This window comes from Triticum aestivum, chromosome 7B (genome assembly GCF_018294505.1).
Source record: "Triticum aestivum cultivar Chinese Spring chromosome 7B, IWGSC CS RefSeq v2.1, whole genome shotgun sequence".
In the NCBI taxonomy this organism is placed as follows: Eukaryota; Viridiplantae; Streptophyta; class Magnoliopsida; order Poales; family Poaceae; genus Triticum; species Triticum aestivum.
This window is the reverse complement of record NC_057813.1, coordinates 759,948,378-759,964,242: the sequence shown is the minus strand read 5'-3', so window position 1 is coordinate 759,964,242 and position 15,865 is coordinate 759,948,378. Positions and strand designations below refer to the sequence as shown.

The 15,865-nt window shown below is 46.4% G+C and overlaps 1 pseudogene across 1 annotated transcript; it reads right to left on the bottom strand.

Moving 5' to 3' along the window:
• Positions 1-7,764: 7,764 nt before the first annotated feature.
• Positions 7,765-15,377, bottom strand: LOC123163223 (disease resistance protein RGA2-like; annotated as a pseudogene). Its single transcript, XR_006481791.1, has 3 exons — positions 14,252-15,377; positions 12,943-14,104; positions 7,765-10,821 (listed from the first exon to the last, which is right to left on the bottom strand). The product of XR_006481791.1 is annotated as a disease resistance protein RGA2-like (transcript).
• Between the last annotated feature and the right edge of the window lie 488 nt (positions 15,378-15,865).

Here is a 15,865-nt window from a genome sequence, read left to right as displayed (position 1 = left end):
GGCTGCTGAATTTCTGCACTGATATCTGTGACTGGAATGAAGAACTCATTCTTCAGTTCTATGCCACCCTGCACATCACCGGAGATGCTGAAGATATCAATTCATGGGTACTGGATTGGATGACAGAGAATACTCACTACAAGGCACCAACAACTGAATTGCTTCGTGTCCTTCCTCTTGATCCTCCCCATGAAACTGCACGTTGCATCTACAATGACCGTGAACTGTCTGATCACTTTATGCAAGTGGTCATGAAGCCGTTGAAGCTAGGACAGGCCCCTCGAACCAAATTCCTCGTCAAGGATTTGATGTATGTGCCTCGGACCGTTTATAGAATCTTGACGAAGACAATGAGTCCCATCAAAGGCCACGACTCAAATGAAGAAGATGTCGTTGGCATCATGAAGAACATGCTTTTCAATATCATTCATGGCGTTCCTGTCAACTTCCATGATTTCTTCATGAGGACTCTGGCCAATGTTGCAATGTCACCTTTTGAGCTGAAGCCATATGCGCCTTGGATCATGAGATTCATAAGGGCAAGATCTTCACTGAACTACAAGGCTGACACTCTGAATCATTTCAGCTACTTGCCGCCTATTGAAGTCCTCAAGCGACCAGTTTCATCATCTGATGATAAGGGCAAGGCAGCAGCTGTGATTGATGAAGGCACTCGTCCATTGGATGGACAATTTCGCAAGGCTGCATCTTACTGCACCAATGACGATTCTGCAACGCATGACACTGCCGCAAATACCTCAACCAAGCAAAATCCTCAAGCCACAGCACCTAGGGTGATGACTGATCGTGAGTTACTCCTCAGTCTTCATCAGAAGGTTGATCGCAATCAGAAATGGGTGAAGCGCCAATTTGCTGCAATTCTTCACAACATGACCTCAACACATAATGCAGTGAAGAAAAATCAGTACTACCTTCATGAAACCCTCAACCGCACCTGGGCTGTTCTTAATCATGTATATTCCGTGGAAGAATCGAAGACTATGGGTCTTCAGGAAGCATTTGACTGGTCTGCACCACCTCCGAAGAAATTCAAGAGAGTCAAAGTTCCTCATTTGGTGGCCAGCTCTTATTCTTCATCACGTGAAACTGATGAATATGAAGATTTGGACGACACTGCGGCAGGCCCTACTTCAACAACCAACCCCGACAGCGCTGGCGCTCCTCCATCAACTTGAAAATCTTCAGGGGCGTTAGTCCTCAGTTTCGATCCTTTTGGTCATTTGATGACAAAGGGGGAGAAATCTGAGTTAGTCTTCAAGCGGGTTTATACTATGGGCGTTTTTATTAAGTTACATCTCTCGTTCTTCCGAAACTTTTTATTGGATCGAGTTGTAATCTTAAATCCGATGGTGCCTTGATACTTTTGATCGTGCTTTGATACATTTGATGCTCTGATGCTTTTGAAGCACTAAGCTCTGAATGTGATATTTGAGCTCTGAAACTTTTGATGTGATATTCTGCATGCTTATTCCTAGTCAACATTATTGCACGCATGCTGAATCTCATCAGGCACCATATTTCATCATGCATTTCAAATTCTTCATATTATATATCAAATGCGTGTATGAATTACAAGATATAGGGGGAGATCTCCATGATTAAATTCTCCAAATGTGCATTGCCTCAAAAGCAAAATTCCTCACTACGCACATATTCAGGGGGAGTTCTTCTATATCTTGCAATTAAATTCCTCAATATCAGTATTTACACTTCATATGTTTATCCCCGTTGAAAACTTAACCTATGTTGTCATCAATCACCAAAAGGGGGAGATTGTAAGTGCATCTAGTGCCCCTTAGTGATTTTGGTGTATTGAAGACTTATAGGTTAAGGGACTGATGCGTTTGTGAGTGTACACAGGTCTATAAGTCTATGAGGAGTTTGATATTTACAGAGAAAGTCGACCCCTAAAAATGAAGTTCTTCGACTAAAGACTGTGATATTCTGAAGACTTTCTGAAGACTTTGAAAGTGAAGAAATTGGTGTGACCTTGAAGACTTGGTATTCATTTGAGGAACATGAAGCGTGAAGACTTTTGTTTTTGTAGTTTCATTTTTTCTTTCTTGAGTCATAGGAAACACCGTACTGTTAAAGGGGGTCGAGGAAATACTAAGGAAAAATTTCCATGTGATGCTCAACTCAAAATCCTACACCTACCAATCCCTTCGAGTGAAGCCATTGGAAATCTCATACAGTTCAGTCATTTTCTTCAGTGACAGAGACGCAGTTCTTCTGGTCACTGAGGACTTTGCTCTGACTGAGGAGTTAGGAATTCGCCAGTGCGAATTGCCTACACAGTGAGGAACATGATAGCCCTGAGGAATTTGAGAGTCAAATTTCCGACCGTTGCTGTGCTGCGCGCCGGCTGTCCCAAAATATCTTATCCACCTAATGGTCATATCATTGAAGGGCATTTATGTCTTATCATGTCGGGCTGCTCCCTAGGCTATAAATAGCCGCCCCCTACAACCACTAGCTGGTTGGCTGCTCCGAGAGAACTTGACACTTGTCATTTGAGAGCAACCCATCCTCCGAGGACTTTGAGCGAAAATCATCAAGTGAGGAAAATCCCAAAACCAAACCCCCACAAACCCAAAGTGATTGAGCATCACTGAAGAAATTGATCCTGTGTGGATCCGACGCTTGTTACCTTTGAAGACTGTGCTTCTTCCAGACGGTTAGGCGTCAAGGTCTAGAGCATCCAAGAGGAATTGTGGATCGCCGAGTGACGAAGTCTGTGAAGGTTTGGAAGTCACCTGAAGACTTACCATGAGTGATTGGACGAGGCCTGCGTGGTCTTAGTTCAAGGAGAATACGGTGAGGACTGGGTGTCCTGAGTTGCGGCTCAGAGACTGGGTGTCCGGGACTGTGTGTCCTCGAGTTTAAATACTCAGCCGCTCCAACCAGACGTACAACTGAGACAGCAGTTGGAACTGGTCTACCAAATCATTGTCTTCACCAACTAACTGGTTCTATTTCCTCAACTCATTCATTTCCTCATTACCGTGTTGAATGTTGTTCATATCTGTGCTTGAAGACTTTGACTGAAGACTTTCACAAATTCCTCAGTTCAATTTCTTCAGTCTGTTTGTCTTCATCTTGTTATCCTGTGTTTACGCTTTCCGTACTCTGTTTTAGTCTTCATTTCATCATGCTGACTATGTGTGTATCCCGTTATGTTTACTTCTGAGTACATATTCCGCTGCAAGTAGTTCTTCGCTAAGGAATTTCCTCACCGGCAAATTCCTCAGTGAAGAATTCATAAAAATCGCCTATTCACCCCCCCTCTAGTCGATATAACGCACTTTCAGATGACTCTAATTTTTGCATACGAATTCGGACTGGAACGATTTTTATATCATAATCGGCCGTTTCGTCGAGATGCACAACTTTCGTGTTGAAACGTTTTCTGTCAGAGGCCATCTTAGTTGAGTTTCTTGCCATTTTTTAATCTGGTGTCAACATGAGCATCTCTGAACTTGTCATAACTATTGCATTTGCATAAGAGCTCCGTTTTAGACCATGTTCATATCCATCTCAATCTTCTTAAAGAGAGCCATCCGGAGGTGACCTTCAATCATAAGTTTGAATTAGTCTTCATATAACTTAAAGCTACTCTTTATGATTGTGCCACTTTTGAGCGTCAACAAATACAAACACTTAAATGTTGGAATTTAGGATTTTTGCACTATTTGATATCCCCTTGACTGGATTGTACAAATCATAAACGTAGAAAAACAAAAAGCTTTGTGCACATAAAAACAAAAAATTGGTGGTGAAAAATTAGAATGCGAGACATTATTTGATTTAAGTAGGATTGGAAGACACAAATCAATAAGTCAAGAAAAACTGGCTATACTACCAGAATTATTCTACGTTACCTGTTTCTTAACTTGGTGAAATTGAATTATATGGCCAGTACGGCAGTACGTGATCCAAATTCCAGTAGCACCCGTACAGCTCTCCAACGATCCTTCCTATATCCATGTGATATTGTAGTGGGCGAGAAGACACCCAGAACACCGGCTTTGTGTTCCAGAATAAACACCTAGAGCGGCTCAATGATGACAGGAGATTAGCGCGAATTGATGCCTGGGCTGGAGTGGCGAGGTTGGGGCAGAAGCATAGCGTGATCTGCTCACCGGATCCAAGGATCGGATTGGTGAGGGAGAGGGAGAAGCGATTGGAAGGGTGGGGATTAAGGTTTGACGGAAGTGCGATTGATGGACGGATCAACAAAGGGGATGAGCTTGGCGGTGGTATGAGCAGTCACGCGGTGGAGCAGTCGAGCTAATTTTGTCGATGGAGGTTCCAGTTGGTTCCAGACTACAGTTGCGCGCTGTGGAGTCCCTATAAAGCATGCGCGCGCGTGCGGCAAATTCAATTTTTCACTCATATCCACGTGGAAGGATCTTGTGCAGCACATGCCTTGATCTGACGGCCAGCTGTTACTGGATTTTCCAATTCCCAGTCGTCGGATTGAGCACATCCAACGGCTGATAACAAAATTTATTCCCATACTATATAGGGGTATAGAAATGATACACCCCTCGTATCCCAATTAAGGCGGTCACAGTGGGGAGTAACGTATACTAGTGTCATGCATATGAACACTGTCTATGTTATTACCTCCTCATTTTCTATTGGTAAGCACTATGTGATTGTCACATAATATATTACCACCACAATCTGTTTCCTTGTTTAATACTATGCCATGTCACTAATATGCCTAGTTGGCATTGCATGAGTATGCATATTACTCCCACTATGGCTAGTCTAAAGGGAGTGCATGTTGCTTAACCCATACCAAGACAAACCAAAATGCACAAATTATGCTAGTGTTCACCCACTCTCGTAGGCCCAAATCACCACAAGACTTACTTTTGGAGAAAACAGGAAAAAGTTTCATGCCCTCTTTTGGGAGACGGATGGTGTACTTAGTTAGCATTGAAGCGACAACCATAAGAAATGTATCCATTATGATGTATTAAAACAATAAGGGTCCATCAAACAATGGTACAATTATCAATCCACATATCAGTTATGGTAACATAATAGTAAGGTTCGACATATCGATCAGTTGTGGGATATATTGGCTTAGTATGTCCATTTGTATGTACTCTCTAGCCCGATTATCTTTTTTTTTAGATTTGAATATAGTGAATGGACGGTGAACACAGTCAGATACTTTATACCGAGAGCATAAAAACATAAGATTGTAGTAATATTTGTTCAGATGCTTAATTTTTTTTTCAAGGGTACGCAAATTGCGTACCTTAGCTTTATAGAAGGAGAGAAATACAGCCAAACAACCACATCTACCTCTCGCTGCGAACAGCAAGCGTAGCACAACTCCACACCAGACATAAAGGAAACCACACACGACTACACACTACGACAAACAAGAGCCTACCCAAAACCGATGTCCTCACCGCGTCTCGACCGACGCCGGTGATCATCGAAGAACAGCAACTCCGGCTTCCCAGGAAGAGCCAACGACGACCGTACATAGCGCCAGAGAAGAACGATTCGGGCAGCGGTGCACGCCGGAGGAGCACAACATAGGGCCTCTTATCTCCAAGCACGAAGCTCCCAACAGAGAAACAGCCGTCAGAAAGACGCCGCCATCATGCCGATCCTACGAATCAAGGCTTTCGCCCCGGAGATGGTTGCCGATACAAGGCACCGTGAACAATGGCGCTACACTCGGCGACGCCTCCAGGAAGGGGAATGACACCCACGGGTGCCATCGACGCCGGTCCGACCAAGGCCGAACAGAATTTTTATCCGTAGCATTGCACATTTCCACGCCACCAAGCTTCCGGCCAGCCCCGAAAGATGCCTCACACCGCCAACACTGCAGCCACTTGCAGTCGGAGCCACACATCACTGCCGAGGAAGCACGCCTCAAGTCACCACCTTCAGCACACCAGGAACCGCAGCAACCACCAATCGATATGGGGACCAGATCCGTCGTGATGGCCCTCACCCGCACCTAGGGATTGCCACACAAATGGACCTGACACGCACCATCAGCCACACTTCGACGCCAACTTCACTGAGGCATCACCGCCGCCACCTCACACGTAGGTGGTCGGGCGCCCGCTGCTCGCCAGGCCCTGCCTAGCCGAGCCTCGCAGCGCCGCCGCCTCCATGGCTGCGCATGCGCTGCCGCCTCCGATGAAATCAGCGCACCACCCACATCCACTCACCCGCTGCACCCCTCCTGCAGATCCAGGGGACCGCCGTCGAGCATCCCGCCGTGAACCAGCCTCCCGCAGCACCCGACCGGGAGCCATCCGACGCGCCAGATCTGGCCCGAGAGCCACGGATCCGCGCAAAGGAGGGCTGCCAGCCAGCCGACCGAACGCCGACCAAGGGAGCCACCACGGCGCCACAGGCCGGACGAGGCCGCGCCAAGCCGAGCAGGGCCGCGCCACGCCGCCCGGAGCAGGGCACCGCCGATCCCAGACGCCGACGGCACGCCCCGTGCCACCCGGAGCAAGGGTGCGCCACTCCGCCCAGACGGGAGCCACGCACGCGCCGTGCCTCGCCAGAGCCACCCACGCCCGCCGCCGGCACGCGAACCACGCCGGCGTGAGGGCCTCCGCGCCAGAACTGGCGTCCCACGCCGCCTGGTGCCTGGAGAGGAGGGGAGAATCCCCGCCGCCGACGACCCGCCCGGGCTTTGCCCGGCGGCGGCGAGGGAGTGGGAGGCGGGGCGGGAGGGCTGGCGGCGGCACGATTTAAGGTTCCTCCCGGGCCGCCCGCGGGAGCGGCACGGGGGGACCCGGGGAGCTCAGATGCTTAATGAAGTGAAGGAAAAATGAGTTTCATCATATTGTCAGGTAGATCAATAGTTTTTGCTTTCCTTTGCATGAGTACTTCTTCCTCTCATTTACTCCTGTTTTGAAATACACGATGTTTTAGACATGCTCCAAAGATGAAAAATAAGAAATTAGTATTTTAAAATGAGTATTGGTGCCGTTTGGTCAAAAGAACAGATGTTGTTTGTCGATAATGCAGATTCGTCGCCTTGGTGGTGCGTGCAATGAGTGGCTTTTTGCAAGCTTTTCGGTTTTAATAATCTAATCTCGTTGCTACGTAATACGTGCTGATTGGATGCTTTCTGCTAGGCTTGAACTACGGGCCAGCTAAAGACACACAGCACAAGGGGCCGGCACAGTTCCACGCATGTGAACCTAGCAGCAATAAATATTAACACACGATCATGGAATTCGAATATTGCTGATGGCTTCTTCCACCTAGATAAAGTTTGTGGTTCGCATTTCACAACAGTCCAGCCCAAAAACAATTCTCCGAGCAGACGACGGAACTTCTTCACAGCTAGCCACTCCTCCGCACCAAGCTTCGGGCCGGTCACAGAAGCCAACATCACAATAGGCATAATTAAATTATATACAAGTGTTGGCAAAGTAGGTGGAGCTGTCGAGGGCAAGGAGGACTATATTGCAGAAATCAGCAATGAAAGTGAACTGAGGCATCAACCGACTGACACATGGGAGAGCTTAACTGCATGATGAGAGCTTGAGAGACTCACTCCACCTCAATGACCCATGGTCCTTCGAGTCCTGATATTTGAAATAAATGAATAAGGAAACCTTTAAATTAATGAAGGGGACTTATAAATACATAAGATACTTCAAGATCAAACAAATATGAAATAACAAAGTACAAAATGTCATCTCATTGAGAGCGAGCAGGTGAGGTGTTTACCTTTCTGTTCCTATATAGTTCCAAATCTGGATGAAAATTAATTAAAATATTTTGAACGGATATGCTCAATTTTTGGCCAGCTTTCACCATGAGGTGATTGACAACTCTTCTTCAAGAGTTCAGAACCACTCACACATATGCAGTAGAGGGAGGATGGCAAATCTGGTAAAAATGATAGATTGGGGCATCGAATAATTTGGAGCATCGTCAGACATGAAAAGCACTTCAAATCTGGCAATGAACTGATTTCACAATTCATAAATAACAAGCGGTCGACAGATGACAAATCTGCTGATTCTTCAAACGAAAAGAATCGCTCCTTGCATTCTGAAATAGCGAGAGTTCCTGGAACTGTAAAACCTTCAGATAGGAGCATGTGGTTGAGCATTACAGGGCTGCTAACATAGAGGGAATTCTCAACACGCAGCTGTGATATGCAATTCATACTGAGGTTCGGGACATTTGTAAAATGTGCATCCAATAGTGGCGAAGACAAGCCTTCAAGAAAGCACAAGTGCTGCAGATTGTGTAGTGATAATGATTTAAGGGAGGTTAAATGACCAATCGACAACGATGAAGAAGTTCTGCACCAAATCATGCCAAGATGTTTCAGGTGCGGCAAGTCACTACTGAAGAGATCAGCTGCAACCAAACAATGTTGTATGAAGACACTCTCAAGGGACAATGGCAAAAACTCTGACCCACGTGTCAAGTCTAAAGAAGGGCAGCTCCGTAATGAAATTCCTGAAAGAGCGGTAGCAGCTCGTAACCCCCCTAATGCTCTAAGGTACCAGCATGAGTCGATGTGCAAGCAATGAAGCTTTGTCAACTGTTGGAGGACATCTGGTGATGGAAGTGTAGTTAAAGTCATAATCTCTTTTAATGACAAATGTCTCAGTGAAGTGAGACATTCAAGGCAAATAGCTAATGCTGCATCTGTAATAATGCATGAAGAAAGGTCAAGCCGACAAAGCCTTGATGGTGGAACCAGTGGCATGCCGATGTTCCTTGTACAAATGAGTCTTATCCTCTCCTCATGGCACCATATCCATGTCTTGATGGTATCCTCTTTTCCCAATCCTCTTTCTAGAGCACATTCAATTATTTGAAGCTGAGACATATCAGCATCCATCGAAATCACCAACCGCTTCACAGATGAATGTTCAGCAGATAGTATCTTCCTGATTTCTGATTCTGAATCCACCTCCCACATGGAAGAAAGCTGCGATACCAACCAGTCTGTCATCAAAGTGTTATCCCTCTGGTCTTGTTGTTCTAGCTCGTCGCTGGAGATAAATACAAGCAGTGGACATTCCTCAATCTTTAAATCTTTAAGACCTGCAGGAAGAGATGGTAACGTTACCAGGTTTGGGATATTCGTGAGGACAAGTGAGGAGCAATTCCCAAATACTTTAGATGGCAGGCCTTGTAATGCACTGCAATTAACAAGTGCAAAAGATTCTAAATTCTGAAAATAAGAACCCTCAAGGAACCAGCCTGGATATTTTATAGATCTGTAGCCTTTAATAGTAAGACTCCCAAGTTGAGTCGGTGGCATTAGACCTTCCAATATCTCCAGATGTAAACTATTAGTAGTCATGTCATTGTTGGAACTCCATTCAAGGCGCAAGCTTTCAAGATGACTTTTCAGATGAAGCTTTGACTCCAAGGCCTCCTTTGCAGTGACGTTTTCAAGATTCGTCACATTCAAATAGCCACCAAGCTCGTTCATGTCCCTAAGCTGGCACAACTCAAATCCCTTCTGCTTTTGCACGGAAAAATTATGAAGTCCTTGGAGCGAGGTTAACTTGCCTATGTAAGGGATTTGAGGCAGATCATGCACATGCTTGCCTCTGTGACTGATTCCTTCGAGATAACACAACTTACTTAAATTGCATATTTTGTCCGGCAAACTCTTAACTTTGTCACTGAAATGAAGGAATTGTAAATGGTAAAGAGTACACAATGATCTTGGCAATTCAGAAATCCATGTGTTGCTGATGTTCAAATAGCGAAGATGCTTCAGCTTACCAACTGATTCTGGCAACTTCCAACTATTGTAAAATGACAAAGACAGTACACGTAACTTCTTCAAATTCTCCAATAGCCCAATAAAAACATCATTTACTTCATCTATCAGCGGATGAATGCAGATAACAGTGCGCAAATGATGTAGCTTGCAAATGCTTTGCTTGTGCTTTTGTATACTCTCAACACAAATAGATAAATGCTGGATAGTGCAGGGTATTTCTGTCACCTTATCATCATCCAGTCTATAGCAATCTTCTTTGGAGAGTGACTGTGCCATATCATGAATGAGATCATGCATAACATAGGACGTACCAGTGTACATATTATAAACTCGTTGAAAGAATGAAACATTGGCCATCTCAATAAAGCAATCCTTTCCCATATCTTCTGTTCTCTTGTCCACATTGCTCGAATCAATAAGTCCCTCTGCCATCCACAGGTGAACCAACTCCTTAATTTTATAATTGTAGCCTTTTGGATATAAATTGCAATATAGAAAACACCTCTGCAGACTTGGATCTAACTTCTGGTAACTCCACAGAAGTGCTTTAGTGGGATCACTTAAGTTGTCAATCCTTAGAGCATTTTCCCATTCAGCCTTATCCTTTTTCCTGCCGAGCTGTAAACCCACAGTTTTTGCTGCCAGAGGAGATCTTCCAAATTTTTTAGCAAGCTTCTCTGCAATAGTTTCCAGCTGCTCACGTAACCTCTGGTCTGCCGTTTCTGCTCCAGAAAAGGAATGGTACTTGAAGAGTGCTAAAATATCGGTAGGTTCCATGTCTTTCAAACAAATGATTTCATTACAGAAAAATGGAGCTGGGAGTATATTTGATCTAGAAGTTACTAAAACTTTGCTTCATGTCTGCTGAGAAATTAGAGGGGACAATAATTTCTCCCACTCCATCTCATTGGCGTTTTCTTCAAACCAGACATCGTCCAATACAAGAAGGTATCTGTTTGACTTTTGCAGCATGTCCCTTAATTTGCACTGTAGAGTGTCAAGGTTACCAATACATGGGCATTCTCCCTTTGCTGCTGATTCAGGGCATCTCCAGCCGCGCCCCCAAGAAGGCCTCCCCAGGCGATTTTTTCGGGCCAGGGCCGAAAAAACGTACAAGTCGCGCCCCCAGGACGCCAAAAATCGCCGGTTCGGGCCTTTTTTCCGCCCGGCGGTCACAGGCCGAACCCGGCGCGCTGGGGAGCCGTTGGGGGCTCTGGCGCTAGTGAAAAGCGCGCCTGGCCCACGCCGACAGGGGAAAAGTCAAGTTTTTCTTCCCCGACTCGCCTCGCACCCCCCGCGCCCTCGGCCACCACTAGCTGTATCCCGGCGACGGTCGCCGGCCTACTCCGCCTAGATAGCCATTCCCCGCCTGAAAATAGCAGCGCTTCGCCGCGGCAACCCCTCCCCGCAGCACTAGGCGGTGCCGGCCGCCGTTTCCGGCCGCGGAGGCGCGGTTTAACGGCGGGTACACGCCCACGAGCGCAAGGTGTTCGGCGTTTTGACTGACTCGGCGATGGACTCCGATGAGGAGGAAGAGCTCGCCGCGCTGCTGGAGGAGGAAGCCGCGGCCGACGTCCAGGAAGAAGAGCATCTGATGGTGCTCGCCGCCCTCGCCCAGCTGCTGGCGAGCAATGAAAAGCCGCGTCGAGGTGGCTCGGCGCCGGGGCGGGTGAAAGCAAAGAACCGGCATCGTCTGCAAGGCTACTGCATGCTCTACTCCGACTACTTCGCCGATGCTCCACTTCATGGCGAGAGAACATTTCGGCGCCGTTATCGGATGAGCCGAAAGCTCTTCCTCAGGATTGTGAATTCCATCCGGGAGTTCGACAACTACTTCAAGTGCAAGATGGATTGCACTGGCGCTCTTGGATTCACCTCCATCCAGAAGTGCACGACAGCGATGAGGATGCTTGCATATGGAGCTCCCAGTGATTCACTCGACGACTATGGGCGCATGGCCGAGTCCACCAGCATAGAGTGTTTCTACAAGTTCTGTCGGGCAGTGGTTGCAGTGTTTGGGCCACAATACTTGAGAGCATCCAATGCGGAAGACACTGCTCGGATCCTAGCCCAGAATGCAGCAAGAGGATTTCCTGGGATGCTTGGAAGCATCGACTGCATGCATTAGAAATGGAAGAACTGCCCATTTGGTTGGCAGGGGATGTACAAAGGCGCCAAAGGCGGTTGCAGTGTGGTGCTTGAGGCGGTAGCCACACAGGACCTCTGGATTTAGCACTCCTTTGGTATGCCAGGAACTCACAATGACATCAACGTGTTGCAGTGCTCTCCTGTTTTTGCCAAGCTCGTTGAGGGCCATTCTCCTCTGGTGAACTTCGAGATCAATGGGCACCAATACAACAAGGGGTACTATCTAGCTGACGGCATCTATCCGCGATGGTCGACATTTGTGAAGACGATCTCAAACCCTGTGCCAGGAGGCAAGAACGCCTGGTTTGCGAAGGTTCAGGAGGCTTGCAGGAAGGATGTCGAGCGGGCATTTGGTGTGCTCCAATCTCGATTCGCTGTTGTTCGGTACCCCGCTCAGACCTGGTCGAAAGATCAAATGTGGGAGATCATGACTTGCTGTGTCATCTTGCACAACATGATCATCGAGAGCGAGCAAGAAGACCCAGTGTTTGACACTGAACCATACTACAGGCAGGGTCCTCTAGCCGAAGTTGATCACCAGCTACCGGCAACTTGGACTGCCTATCTCAGTATGCGTCAAGAGATCCGAGACCCACAGGTGCATCATCAACTGCAGAAAGATCTGATTGAGCACCTATGGAGGCTCAAGGGGGACGCCGCGTGATGAAATACGAGTTTTTATTTGTTGAACTATATAATTTGTATTGAACTATTTGTTGTTGTACTATTTTGTTGAAGTATTTAATTTTTCTGTGATGAAATATGTGATAAGGAATAATTATGTTGATAAATGAACGCCGAGAAAGGGCGAAACCACGCCGAATATGGGTCTATTCTCGCCCATATGGGCCGTTTAGTCGCCGAAATTGGGCTGCCAAGTGGGCCAATTTCGGCGCCTGGGGGCGAGCTGGGGGCGGCGACTGGGCGAAAAACCGCCCCCAGCGCCGAGTGTCTCGCCGGCTCGCCCCCAGGGGGCGATTTTTGTGCGTCCTGGGGGGGGCAACGGCTGGAGATGCCCTCAATAATCGCCCGCGTGTGGCGGTGAACATCAAGTCTGCGCGAGATGCAGACCCACATCCTGACATCAAAATGGTCTTCTACCCTCTTGTCATTGTAAACATGCTGCGCCAAGGTGGATTTTCCCATGCTTCCAAGTCCAACAATGGCTAGACCAGAATACCTACGTGTAGCAGACTCAACAGCAATCGGCTTCGTTAGAAGATCTATAATATCATCACGATCCTTGTCACGACCGATCACTCTCGGAAGTCCTATTGATGTGGCCACTGGAATAACAGATGTCAGTACTGCGGAGGCCTCAACACCATTACCAGCAGGTAAGCAAAGCAGGTCGCGGAAGTCCTTGACTTTCGCCAGGATGGCCTTCAGTTCCTTCAGCTGGTCGAATAGCTTTTTATTCTTTGGGCGCATATTGGACAGCCTGCTCGACACAGTACGCATATGCTTCATTATAGCGTCACTGGAAGATGCATGCTCCAGCGAATCATCCTTCCCGTTCTCAGCTTCGGGCTTGAGGATGTTGTACTCATGCTCATCTAGCAGGTCCTCAGCTTTATAGAAGGCATCTTTGAGCTGCTGGATCCACTTTTCCAGCATTGCCCTGTGTGGGCCCTTGTTAGCTGCTTCAACCAGTAGAGCGAACTGCGGCATGATGTTGGTCTCCAGTTCACAGAGCTCACTCACCATGTCCACACCAAGGCACCTTGCAGGGTCAGCTAGGAGCTTCTTTAAGATTGGTGATACCACCAATTGTAAGCCAGCCCGTATGCCAGCCACAACCAGCGCCACCTCTGCCATGGAAAGCACACGGTGGGTATAAGGGGAGGATGTATCTTTTCTTCTTTTCTTTTTTTTCTTGGGCGTAGTAAGACACAGTGGGAAATTTGGGATTTGTTAGGAATGAAAATAGGAACAGAGCAAAGATGGTAAAATTACTCCAAAGGCAGGTTTAGCTGTGTGTATTCACAGAATCATCTATTTGGATGGTGGTTGGTGAAGTGAAGAACTTTATCTGGAGGGGAAAATGAGACGGAAGGGACGGGTAAACGCTAAACGGAATGGATGAACATGGAGCACGAGCACGAGCTCTAGTTGATGCCCCTTGGATTAGAAATCAAAGGTTTTTGATAGCAATAGATGGAAAACCTGCAGGAGCAGAAGACAGGGAGATTAATCAGAGAGCTGCAGCATAGAACATATAGTAAACAGTGCCGATGCACACTGATTCTTCTTCTTGCCTTTGGGCAAGTGGATGTATTTGTCAAGAAATAAAACAGAAGGCAGAGAGCTTACACTCATGAAGAGGTGAAGGAAGGACAATGAAGGCGGCTTGGGATTGCAGGAGCCGGTGCTGCAATGAAGGAGATGGGAGATTGCAGGAGAAGCAGAATGGAGGCCGCACTACTCTCCAAAGTCAACAAGACATGAATGGATCTGATCCAGCTAGTCGCATTTTTTTAAGTTGAGCTGGGCTCAACTTGCTGAAAAAACTAATAGCTACTCGCTGTCTATAGCGCACTCACTAATCAAATGATTAAAATAGAACAAGCAGCCTAAGTTGCCGGCCTAAGCTGTAGTTAATAAGAAGCAAGTGGCAATGCATTCAGGTTTTGATGTTACTCCATTCAGCTAGTTGCATTTTTTAAAAACTTTAGTTGGGCTCAACTTGCTGAAAAAAACAATCAAATAATTATTATCTGTAGCGCACTCACTAATCAGATGATTAAAATACAGCAAGTGGCCTAGGGTGCCTAATCTGAAATTAATAAGCAAGCGGCAATTCATTCATGTTTTGATGTTAATAAGTAAACCGAGGTAAACAGAGTTTCAACAGGGATGGGTATCGCTCAGCGTTATCTGAAAGTAGTGGTTCTCCAAACACCTGGTTTGTTTTGAGTTGCTAACCTGAAGCTTCACCAGTTTGAAGAACGTTAGGTTGCACAGGTGTCTACCTGAATCTTGTTTTCCTTATTCAGAGTCGAAAAGGGCGCCAGAAAATCTACAAATATTCTGCTACTATTGATAGGCTTGCATAATTCTTACCCAGGAGGCAGAGTTTGACATCTCAGAATGAAGAAATAAACAAATTTGAAGATGGTGTTGAGATCAAACTGACAATTTTTTGTTGCTTTGATGCGAAACATGGATCACACAAACATACACATCCATCCACATCAGCTCACACAAATCTAAGCTACAAGGATGGATGCTTGTATCACACATGACTTTGAACAAGAAAATATGTTTACAATTACAAGTACATATGTCTACATTGCATCCAACTAACAACATGTTAAGAAGATATATAGTATGTTTTAAGTTCAAAAAGTTTGCCAGTTCCTCTGATGTAATGAGTAAAACACAGTGACTTATCTAGTAGTATGAGATTAATTTTTTTTATTTTTCTTTCCATGGAAGTACCTCCCCCCCCCCCCCTTCTCCACCACCACCACCAACCATCCTGATGCCGGGCATACCCTCCCGCTATTCCAGCAGCGTCGCCCCTGCAAGCCTAGACCCTGTACACACCTATCCTATACCTCTACCGCGTACTCAACAGCTACATGTTTCTAGTTATTCTACTTGGTGATGGCCGAGGCCAAAAGTGGTGGAATAGCATGTAAACTATGGATGTGGGACTAAAACAGTGGTAGCTACGGATCTGGTCCAACATGCACGAAGATAAAACATACTCTGACAGAGCACCATGGAGATGAAGATTGCAAATCTGCTTTATGTAATTTTTATTTTTCTGTGAGGGGCGCTTAAGAAATCATTGGGTGCATTTGTAGCCAGTTAACTAGTGCCAAACCGTGTCACTAATTCGAGGCGACGAAGATGAGCCTGTGCCATGGGCTAACTATAACAGTAATTAGGCAGGCAACTATAGTACTTTTCTTGAGATCT